Genomic DNA, 10,933 nt, shown 5'->3' with positions numbered 1-10,933 from the left:
GAGTCGTCGTAGAGACTTGTTTTCAATTACATGGCTTTCTAGACTGGTAGGAAAGTCACATTGCTAATCTCAAGAAAACACAAGCAAAAGAAGTAGGAAAGAAAGCAAAATCATTTAAGCCTTCTAGCAATAAGAACCCAAAGAGCTATTGGCCCAAAGGCAAACCTCAAGCCTCCCTCCAAATTATTTCACCAGACTTGAGTTCGAGTACAACTTCTGACGAACCTGCTCACGATGATCACTCTCGTAACTCCACTTTTGCCTTCATGACCATTTCAGGTACACCTTTCTCTTTGCTGTGGAGTAAGTTTGCCTTTAATTGGAAAGATTTATGGATAATTGATTCGGGTGCAACTGACCATATGACTAATAACTCTAGCAATATTCACCATTTAACACCAGTTTGCCGGTCTGGTGTAACTAATGCCAATGGCAATTCCTACCTCATTACTAGTGCTGGGTTTGTCATTCTTACAAAACCCATTACCCTTGATACTATGTTACTTGTTCCTTCCCAATCTCATAATCTCTTGTCTATTATTAATGTCTAAAAGTCTAGCGGTAGCTGGACTTTAGTTAACGCTGATTCGGCGGGCGGATCGATACTTCTGTTTTTAGTGGTTCCCGTTACCTGTCAAGTAAAATACAATGGGCGTCAGAGGGAGACCGCGCTGGGCGGTCTTCAACTCTCCGATGCCTAAGTTAGTCAATGTATTTATGTTGACAAAGTAACAGTAGGTAAGTATTGAATGCGTAATAAATGAGGAGAGAGGAGAGGACCTTTTATAGGTGAGGAAGAGGATGATCTTCTCCTTGTTTTCGATGTGGGACTGATGTGCTTCAGTTCCCAGTTTCAGTAGCTTCTGATGCTAACTTGACACGGCGCGTGGCGGCGCGTCGGCGGTGCTTTGGGGTTGATCCGGGGCTCAGGCGGTAACCCGGCTAGCTGTCTTTACGCCAGTCACTTATATGGTGGGCGTTGGTACCCCTGGCGGTACAATGAGCGTGGCTCATTATAGCTAATTATGCTTGCAAATGCACATGTACGTACAAGTCCCCCAAATCCCCAGTCAAGGAGGGCAATCTTGGTTGGGGAGTTGATCGGCGGTTTGAAGCGTTTCTCCCGCTAGACTTTGCAGAAGCATAATTAGCGTCAGTGCGTCGTCAACCATGGATTTACTGAGCAAACGCTTTGTGCCCTTTCGGGTGGGCCCCTGCTAGGCCCCCCAGGGAGTCCCCCACTCCCCGGCTAAGATGGACCTCCGGATGGTCGCTATTATTGTTTGTTGAGGGGGAGCTGCACGGAGCAGCGCTGCACGGAGCAGAGGGTGTTGGGTTGCGAGCCCAATCTTAGCACCCAAGTGACGGGGGTCAACGTACCTGATCAGGGCTGTCGTAGACTGTTGACTAGTCCCCGTGTCCCGTAGGGACATTCTAACCGTAACTCCCCGTGGCGGCGTTGTCAGAGAGGCGTGGCCTCGGGATCCACCGCTGGCGGAAGTCCCCCCGCTAGATGTAGCAGGAAGCAGCGTCAAGTAGACGTGCTTGGTGGTATTTTATTGAGCGGTATTGCGCTGAATAAAGTACGCAGTTTGTCAGATGAGAAACTGACGGTGTGCTGTGCAGCGGAGGACGCTAGCGGTGTGCTGTGTAGCGGTGTGCTGTGTAGCGGAGTTCGCTAGCGGTGTGCTGTGTAGCGGAGGACGCCCCGTTTAAGGAATGAGGAGAGAAGTTCCGTTGGAGACTTAGATGGTGACAAAAGAAGTTCCGCTGGCGGGGTTTCGCTCAGCGGAGACTCCGTCACTTGGCAGATGACAAGTGAAGATCCGCTGGCGGGGTATCGCTCAGCGGAGACTCCGTCACTTGGCGGATGACAAGTGAAGATCCGCTGGCGGGGTTTCGCTCAGCGGAGACTCCGTCACTTGGCAGATGACAAGTGAAGATCCGCTGGCGGGGTATCGCTCAGCGGAGACTCCGTCACTTGGCGGATGACAAGTGAAGATCCGCTGGCGGGGTATCGCTCAGCGGAGACTCCGTCACTTGGCGGATGACAAGTGAAGATCCGCTGGCGGGGTTTCGCTCAGCGGAGACTCCGTCACTTGGCGGATGACAAGTGAAGATCCGCTGGCGGGGTATCGCTCAGCGGAGACTCCGTCACTTGGCGGATGACAAGTGAAGATCCGCTGGCGGGGTTTCGCTCAGCGGAGACTTCAGGCGGTTCTTTACGAAGTCATCCCAACTGTTTAACACGTGTCGAACCTATAGCGGGTTAGCGTGCGTAGGCTTGTCTCCTAAGCCTGTCCATCTTCTAGCTTTTAATGATATTAATTGTGGGTTTCATAACCGAGGTAACGCCTCGGGTACTCCGGAGAGTGAGTGGAGACTGATGACATGTGTACGGCTGGTACGTGATGCCGTTATGGAGCGGACGGCTTAGGACGCGTTGATGCCGAGATAAAAAGGGTGGGGGGGGGGAACCTTGGGAGATTTGCCACTTTGCGAAAATTTGAAAACCTAGTCGACGTCTTCGAGTTCTGTTTGTCCGAGACCGAAGAGAGAGCTTGCCGGAGCGTGGGTATACCGTTTCCAGAGAGACGTCGATCGTCACCGTGCACGACCGTGCAGAAGATTGCACCACTGAGGTTGGTACCTGGATTCCCCTTTTTGTTTTTGTTTTAGTGCGTCTGTTTATTTCTGGGTTTTGCTGTTTTTGCCTTTCTGAGATGACTGCTGGTTTTGGTGGGTGTGTTTTGAGGTGTGAATGGGATTTCTTTGGGGGGGTTGGATTATGGTTGGCTAAGCGTTGGTGGTTAAGGAATAGATAGCCGAATCTGGGTTGAGTGCGTCTGTTTTGTACTTTGGAGTTTTCTGGGTTTTGTTGTTGATACCCTTGGCTATATCTGATGCGAGAGTAGGTTAGATCTGTATTTGTGCTAACTGATGTGGGTTTTAGGGTTTGGGATGGCTAACGTTATAGAGATTTCGAGCAGTGAGGATTCCGGGTCTGACGTGTCGTTCAGCGCGGCGGATAGGATTTTTATTGATTCGTTGCGTCCGTCTGCCCATGCAGGAACCTCACTGCCAGAACCGCTAGAAGTTGAGCCTCTTCAGACCATCCTCTGGGACGTAGCTATGGGCCGTGGTTCGCGTCCAGAGAGCTCTAGGGCGGGTGAGGCCGCTGCCGCCAAAACTAGGCGCGACGAGCGCTTGGCAAGCAATAGTGCTGCTAGCGGCTCTGCTGGCGAAGAGGGAGTAGCGGGGCAGAATGCCGAATCAGCGTGGTTTCTCTCAGATGGCACCGCCGTCGACGAGGCAGGTGGGCGGATGACCGCCGCTGCCGTTAACCGGATGAAACAGACGTTTCGGTTGTCGGGGTCGGTGAAGCTGCGCCCGCCGACAGCGGATGACAAGGCCTCGATTCTCCCAGCGGGTTCTGCTGCCGTTCACGAGGCGATATTTCGTCAAGGACTGACATTCCCGCTGGTGCCCAACCTCCAGATATTGGTGTGCGAATTTGGCCTTGCGTTTGGTCAGATTTGCCCCAATATGTGGCGGTTAATGTTGGCCCTGAACTCCCTTTGGCGGTTATCCGGGTGCGAGGGGCCGACTGTGGCGGAAGTGCTTTACTTCTACGAGTTAGTGTATGTGAAGCGCCGAGGCTGCAAAGGGCAAGTGAACTTGAGTCGCCGGCAGGGAGCGCCCAAGCTAATTGAGAATCTAAGGGACTCAATGTCCTACTGGCGGGGGACCTTCTGCGTCGCTACAGACGGTTGGGAGTACCACGCCAGATCGAATGAGGAAGGGCCGACATTTAGGATCAAGTCTGAGTTCCAACCTATTCGAGGTTGGTGTCCGGTTTCCACTGAAAGTATTTGGCGTGTTGACGTGCTTGCACTTGTATTCCTACTAACGACGTGTTGAAGAGTGTACGCTAACACGCGAAGAAGAGTGTCGCGTGGCGAGGATCAGGGGTTGCTGGTGGAACCGAAACTTGCTTGATTTCCGCCTGCTGACTGGTTGGGAGTTGCTGGTCGACCTGCGACTAACACGCTCCATTGGTGAGGAGTCTACCCTGTCATATCGTACTATATTTTTGAATTGTTTGACTGATGGCCGTCGCTTTTTTTTTAGAAACTCCGCCGGGCAACAAATCGAGTCGCGACGCATTTGAGAAGGCGATGGATCGGGCGGAGATAGACAATTTTTTGGAGGCCATGTATGCCGAGGGGCTGGCGGCCCAGCAGACCGTGGTGAACCCGGAGACATTGGCGCTGAGCCAGTCCGATGTTCCGGTGGTGATGCCGATGCCGCACCAGTCTCACCTTGGTGAGGATGGTCTGCCTACGGTGCAGGCGGGGACTCAGACAGTCGGCGTGGATCAGAGGGGAAGTGCTGCGGCCGGGCCACAGAAGGAGCGGATGTTAATGTCTAAAAGTCTAGCGGTAGCTGGACTTTAGTTAACGCTGATCCGGCGGGCGGATCGATACTTCTGTTTTTAGTGGTTCCCGTTACCTGTCAAGTAAAATACAATGGGCGTCAGAGGGAGACCGCGCTGGGCGGTCTTCAACTCTCCGATGCCTAAGTTAGTCAATGTATTTATGTTGACAAAGTAACAGTAGGTAAGTATTGAATGCGTAATAAATGAGGAGAGAGGAGAGGACCTTTTATAGGTGAGGAAGAGGATGATCTTCTCCTTGTTTTCGATGTGGGACTGATGTGCTTCAGTTCCCAGTTTCAGTAGCTTCTGATGCTAACTTGACACGGCGCGTGGCGGCGCGTCGGCGGTGCTTTAGGGTTGATCCGGGGCTCAGGCGGTAACCCGGCTAGCTGTCTTTACGCCAGTCACTTATATGGTGGGCGTTGGTACCCCTGGCGGTACAATGAGCGTGGCTCATTATAGCTAATTATGCTTGCAAATGCACATGTACGTACATCTATCAAACAGATAACCATACAATTTTATTGTTGTGTAATTTTTTACCTTCGGTGTTGTATATTTCAGGACATCCTAACAAAGGAAACTATTGGGCGGGGTATTGAGAAGGGGGGATTATATTACATGGAGATGATCACTACTCGCAACCATCGTGTAAGTGAAGTGCATGAGATTCAGAAAAAAAATCCACAGATGAAGAACAAATCTAGTTATGGCATAAGAGGTTGGAACATCCATCATTTGGTTATCTCCAAACTCTCTTTCCTTTATTATTTCAGCATAATAGACCATCAGACTTTAAATATAACACTTGCATTTTAGGTAAGAGTCACCGTGTAAACTATCCTTTGAACTAAAATAAAAGTATTACTCCATTTGATCTTATTCGCTCTGATGTTTGAGGGCCCTGTCCACCAACACCCTTTGGAAAAAAAATGGTATGTTTTATTCGTTGTTGATTGCACCTGGATGAGTTGGATCTACTTGCTGCGAAATAAAAGTGATTTTTTTTTTTTTCAGTATTTCAAACTTTTCATGCTATGGTCCAAACTCAGTTCCAAACACCCATTAAAGTCCTTCATTCAGATAATGGTGGAGAATATGTGAACCATCTCTTTCACCAATATCTAGCTACCACAAAATGGTGTGGAGGAACGAAAGAACCGCCACATTCTTGAAGTTGCTCGCTCCATGTTGATCGGAGCTTATATGCCAAAATATTTTTGGGGTGATGTCATCTTAACTACTGTCTACCTCATAAATAGACTTCCTACACAAGCCCTTCAGTCCACAGCCAAGGAAAACTGTCCACCACCACAAACACCAATTCAAGCCCTTGCCAGTCATTTACCTTTACCATTTATCCATGCCCTTGATTCAAAGATTTTTGGTTGTGTAGTTTAATTATGTACATATCCTTTGAAACTAGAGGACTAAGTTGGATGCTTGTGCTGAAAAATGCATCTTCATTGGTTATACTTCTACTCAGAAGGCATATCAGTGTTATAATTTCACTACTAAATGTACCTATGTTTCCATAGATGTTACATTCATTGAACATGATCTATATTTTTCCCCGAAGACCCCTCTTCAGGGGGAGAGTAAAGTAATATTGAGGAAGAGTAGTCTTTGAAGGATTGCTTGTGTCCCTTGGAACCCATGGATATTAAAGTACATAGAAATACTGGAGAAACATGAATTGAGCATGGAAATACTGTGTACATACATGTGCATTTGCAAGCATAATTAGCTATAATGAGCCACGCTCATTGTACCGCCAGGGGTACCAACGCCCACCATATGAGTGACTGGCGTAAAGACAGCTAGCCGGGTTACCGCTTGAGCCCCGGATCAACCCCAAAGCACCGCCGACGCGCCACCACGCGCCGTGTCAAGTTAGCATCAGAAGCTACTGAAACTGGGAACTGAAGCACATCAGTCCCACATCGAAAACAAGGAGAAGATCATCCTCTTCCTCACCTATAAAAGGTCCTCTCCTCTCTCCTCATTAATTACGTATTTTACTACTCATTATTGTTATGCTGCCTATATGCATTGACTGACTTAGGCATCGGAGAGTTGAAGACCGCCCAGCGCGGTCTCCCTCTAACGCCCTGTCTTGTGTTTGGCAGCTAGCAGTAATCCTCAGAGCGGCAGAGTAGCGGTCCGCCTGCCGGACCAGCGTTAGACCAAGGTTTGGCTACCGCCAGACTTTTGAGCATTAACATTGGCGCCGTCTGTGGGAAACCTTGAAAAAAAAGTCATCCCATCACAATTACCATGACTAACGGTAGCGGGGGAAATGTCGAGGAGCAGGCAGACCAGTCCGCCGTTCCCCAACCCGCCCACCCAGCGGTAAGCATCAACCGCGCACTATTCAGCACCCCGGTCAACCCTGGCGGTGAAACAAATCCAAGCGGCAGCCGTCCCCCAGGTCAGGACCTCACCGCCTTGTATGATCTGGCGCTGGCGGACCTCCACAAAGCAAACAGAGAGCGCGAGCAGGAACGCAAGGAAAAGGCTGAGGCCCAGGAGCAGGTGGCCACGCTGATGACACGTTTCGACGAGCTAAAGCGGGCGCTGGACGCAAACGCCAACCCAGCACGAAGTGAGCAGTCACACAGTACCAGACACAGCCGGCCTACCGCTGGTATAGGACCCATTGTGCAAATGCAGGTACCGCTAAACCCACCTGAGCTGGCAGGAATGGGACCACCCCCTGTCCCCCAACTGTTGGAGCAGGAGGCGGAGTCATCGCTGCGCACCCACCCCTCGAGGACTAGAGCAAGGACTGAGGGCAGTCTACCCATTCCCGGGCGAGGTTCAGTTCCGCGGAGCGCCCGAGCAGGCCCCGCTGGCAACGCAACCGCCCAAATTTTGGAGAGGATACAGCAGTTAGAACAGAGGCTAATCCTGGCGGAGGTAGGCACCCCGGCGCCAGCCCCAAACCCACTCTTCGCGTCTAGGCCAGGACCATTCACCGCTACAATTTTGCAAGCCGTCAGACCAGCGTTTGCAAAGACCCCAAAAATGTCACATTATAGCGGTAAGACCGATCCCTTCGTCCACATGGACACGTTCAAGAAGGTCACCAACAACAAGGGATTTGATGACGCCACCCTGTGCCACTTGTTCAGCGAAACGCTGGATAGTGAGGCAATGAGTTGGTTTTTCGAGTGTCCGCCAGGGTCCATCGGCTCATTCCAGGCGTTATCTCATGCTTTCCTCTCTCGATTCATCTTGTTGTCCGCCGGTCATCACAACACGAGCCAGTTGTTTGGCGTCCGGCAGGGAGAGGACGAATCATTGAAGGCATTCGTCACAAGATGGCGGGCGGCAGCATCTCAGTGCCGCGATCTCGACAAAACAATGGCTTCGGCGGCTTTCAAGCAGGGACTCCTCAAGGGACCATTCCTCTATCACCTCAACTACAATCATCCAAACGCGGCGTATGATCACCTTATGAGTGAGGCGGTCATTCATGCCCAAGCAGAGTTGATCACATATGGAGAAACCCCACCGCCACCAGCAACACCAACAAAATCATCTCAACCCTCCTCCAGCCACCAGGAGACCGCCAGCAAGGCCCCCACTGCACCGCCAGCTGACAAGAAGAGGGAGTGGCAACAGGGCAGTTATCAAAGCAAGAGGCAGAAAGACAACCACTACAAGGGCAACCGCCCATCCCATGGGGACAATCGCAACAAGCAGACGGAGTCCTCTCAGCGGTATGCAGTATTCACGGTCCTCACAGCCTCGTACGAGGAAATTTACAATCAGTGCAAGGATCAGATACCACCGCCACCCTCACCGAAATTCCCCAAAAAGGGCAAGCCAAGAAACACCGGCATGTGGTGCAAATACCACGAGGACAGCGGTCACAATACCGACAGTTGCAACGCTCTCAAAACGGCCATTGAGACCCTGTACCGTGACTGCAAAATGGATCAATTCAAGGTGCACCAACCGCCACCTGTAATTGCCAACATTGAGCCACTGGGCCGCATCAACACCATCGATGGTGGGGCTCTAATCACCAACATGTCTCACAGGGCAAGAAAGTGTTACGCACGCGCCAATCACCCAAAGGAAGTCTGTAACATCCGCTACGAGAGATCCACCAAACTCCAAAAGTCTGGTTGGGAGCCCATCACCTTCTCAGAGGAGGAGGAGCGCGGAGTACATCTACCCCATGACGACCCATTTCTGATCGATGCCATTCTCGACAGATGGTCAGTGGGAAGAATCCTGGTGGATAGCGGATCTGCTGTCAATGTCATATTCAGCGGTTGTTACAACAACCTTAAGCGGAACAAGAAACTACTGCAAGACCATGAGCCATTGCTTAGCTTCTCCGGCGATATCACTCAACCGCTGGGTTCTGACTACATGCGGTTAACCATCGGCTCCAGTCCATGTATGGCGGAGGTACATACTGAATTTATAATTGTGGATTGTTTCAGTTCGTATAACGCCATCATAGGACGGCCGGCACTCAACAAGCTCAAATGCATCATCGCCGGATACATGCTTCTCATGAAGTTCCCCACACCCAACGGCACGGGTTGCGTCAAGGGAAGTCAGCAATTGGCAAGAGAGTGCTACTCAACCACCATTGCGCGGTCAACCCGCCGCCACGAAATCCTAACGGTAGGAAATCAGGCACCGCAACCAGATATCTTCGAGGATCCTAGGGATGAGGAGAAGAAATATGTGAAGAAGGAACCGGTCAATCCAGAAACATCGTTGAAGGTCATCAGCATCTCCGACGAGCACCCAGAGCGGACAGTCCGCATAGGAGCTCAGCTAGACCCAGAGGTGGCGGCAGAACTCACTCAATTCCTACGGGACAACGCCGCCGTCTTCGCATGGTCATATGCAGACATGCCAGGTATCTCCCCTGAAATCATCACACACAAGCTAACCATCAAGCCATCCTTCTATCCTATCAAGCAGAAGCGAAGGGCCTTTGACGAGGAGAAATACCGCGCCATAGGAGAGGAGGTCTCCAAGCTCCAGGGCATGGGATTCATCCGCCAGGTAGTCTATCCCCAGTGGATCTCCAACCTGGTCATGGTCAAGAAGCCTAGCGGTAAGTGGCGGATGTGTGTCGACTTCAAAAATCTCAACAAGGCGTGCCCAAAGGACAGTTTCCCTCTACCACGCATTGATCAGCTGGTTGACGCAACAGCCGGGCATGAACTCCTCAGCATGATGGACGCTTTCTCCAGCTACAATCAGATCAAGATGCATCCCAGCGATCAGGAGTGTACCACCTTCACCACCGACAAAGGCCTGTACTGCTACAATGTTATGCCTTTCGGTCTGAAGAACGCCGGTGCAACTTATCAGCGGCTGATGAATGCTATGTTCGCTGAACATTTGGGCAAGATAATCGAAGTCTACGTGGACGACATGTTGGTCAAGAGTATAAAGGCCAGCGGACATGTGGCAAACCTCAAGATCATAGTTACCATCCTCCTGGCCTATGGCATGCGCCTCAACCCAGAAAAATGCTTCTTTGGCGTCACCTCCAGCAAATTTCTGGGTTATATCGTCAGTGAACGAGGAATCGAGGCTAACCCGGACAAGGTACAGGCCATACTCGACCTGGCGGACCCTGAGTATAAGGTACATGTCCAGTGCCTCCAAGGCAAGTTAACCGCCCTTTCTCGATTCATCTCCAGGCTCACTGACAGGTGTGCCCCATTTTTCAAACTCCTCAAAACGACTCACAAGAAAGTCATCAACTGGAACCCAGAATGTCAGACGGCGTTTCAGGGCTTGAAGGATTACCTAGCGGCAGTCCCACTACTCTCTATCCCTGTGCAAGGAGAGACACTGTTCATATACCTAGCGGTATCGATATCAGCGGTGAGTTGCGCCATTGTCCGGCGGGAGGGACAGGACGAGCTCCCAGTTTTCTACGCCGGCAGAGGCATGAACGGGGCAGAAACAAGATACCCACCCTTGGAGCAGCTAGCTCTCGCACTCATCGTTGCCGCCAGGCGCCTCCGCCAATATTTTCAAGCACACACAATCCATGTGCTAACTAATCAACCGCTGAGACAGGTGATGCAGAACCCTGAACATTCAGGGCGCCTCAGCAAGTGGGCCATCGAGCTCAGTGAATTTGACATAGATTACAAGCCAAGAACCGCCATAAAGGGCCAGGCGGTAGCGGACTTCATCGCTGATCTCACCGAGCGTCAGCCCAATCCCGGCACGGAGGCTGAGCCCGGGACGGAAATGGTAACCGCTGAGGAGCTAGCTCCCCTACAGTCAGATTGGAACCTGCATGTGGACGTCTCCGCCAGCGCCAAGGCCAGCGGCGCCGGAGTCATCCTGACAGGACCAGGGGGGCTGAACGTGGAATACGCATTGAAATTCAACTTCAAGGCCTCCAACAATATGGCGGAGTACGAAGCACTCATTGCCGGCTTACTCCTCGCCATCGATTCAGGGGCTGACAGTGTCAACATCTTCAGTGATTCCCAG

This window comes from Rosa chinensis, chromosome 5 (assembly GCF_002994745.2).
Source record: "Rosa chinensis cultivar Old Blush chromosome 5, RchiOBHm-V2, whole genome shotgun sequence".
NCBI lineage: Eukaryota > Viridiplantae > Streptophyta > Magnoliopsida > Rosales > Rosaceae > Rosa > Rosa chinensis.
The sequence above is the reverse complement of the archived record's forward strand: the minus strand, read 5'-3'. Positions refer to the sequence as shown.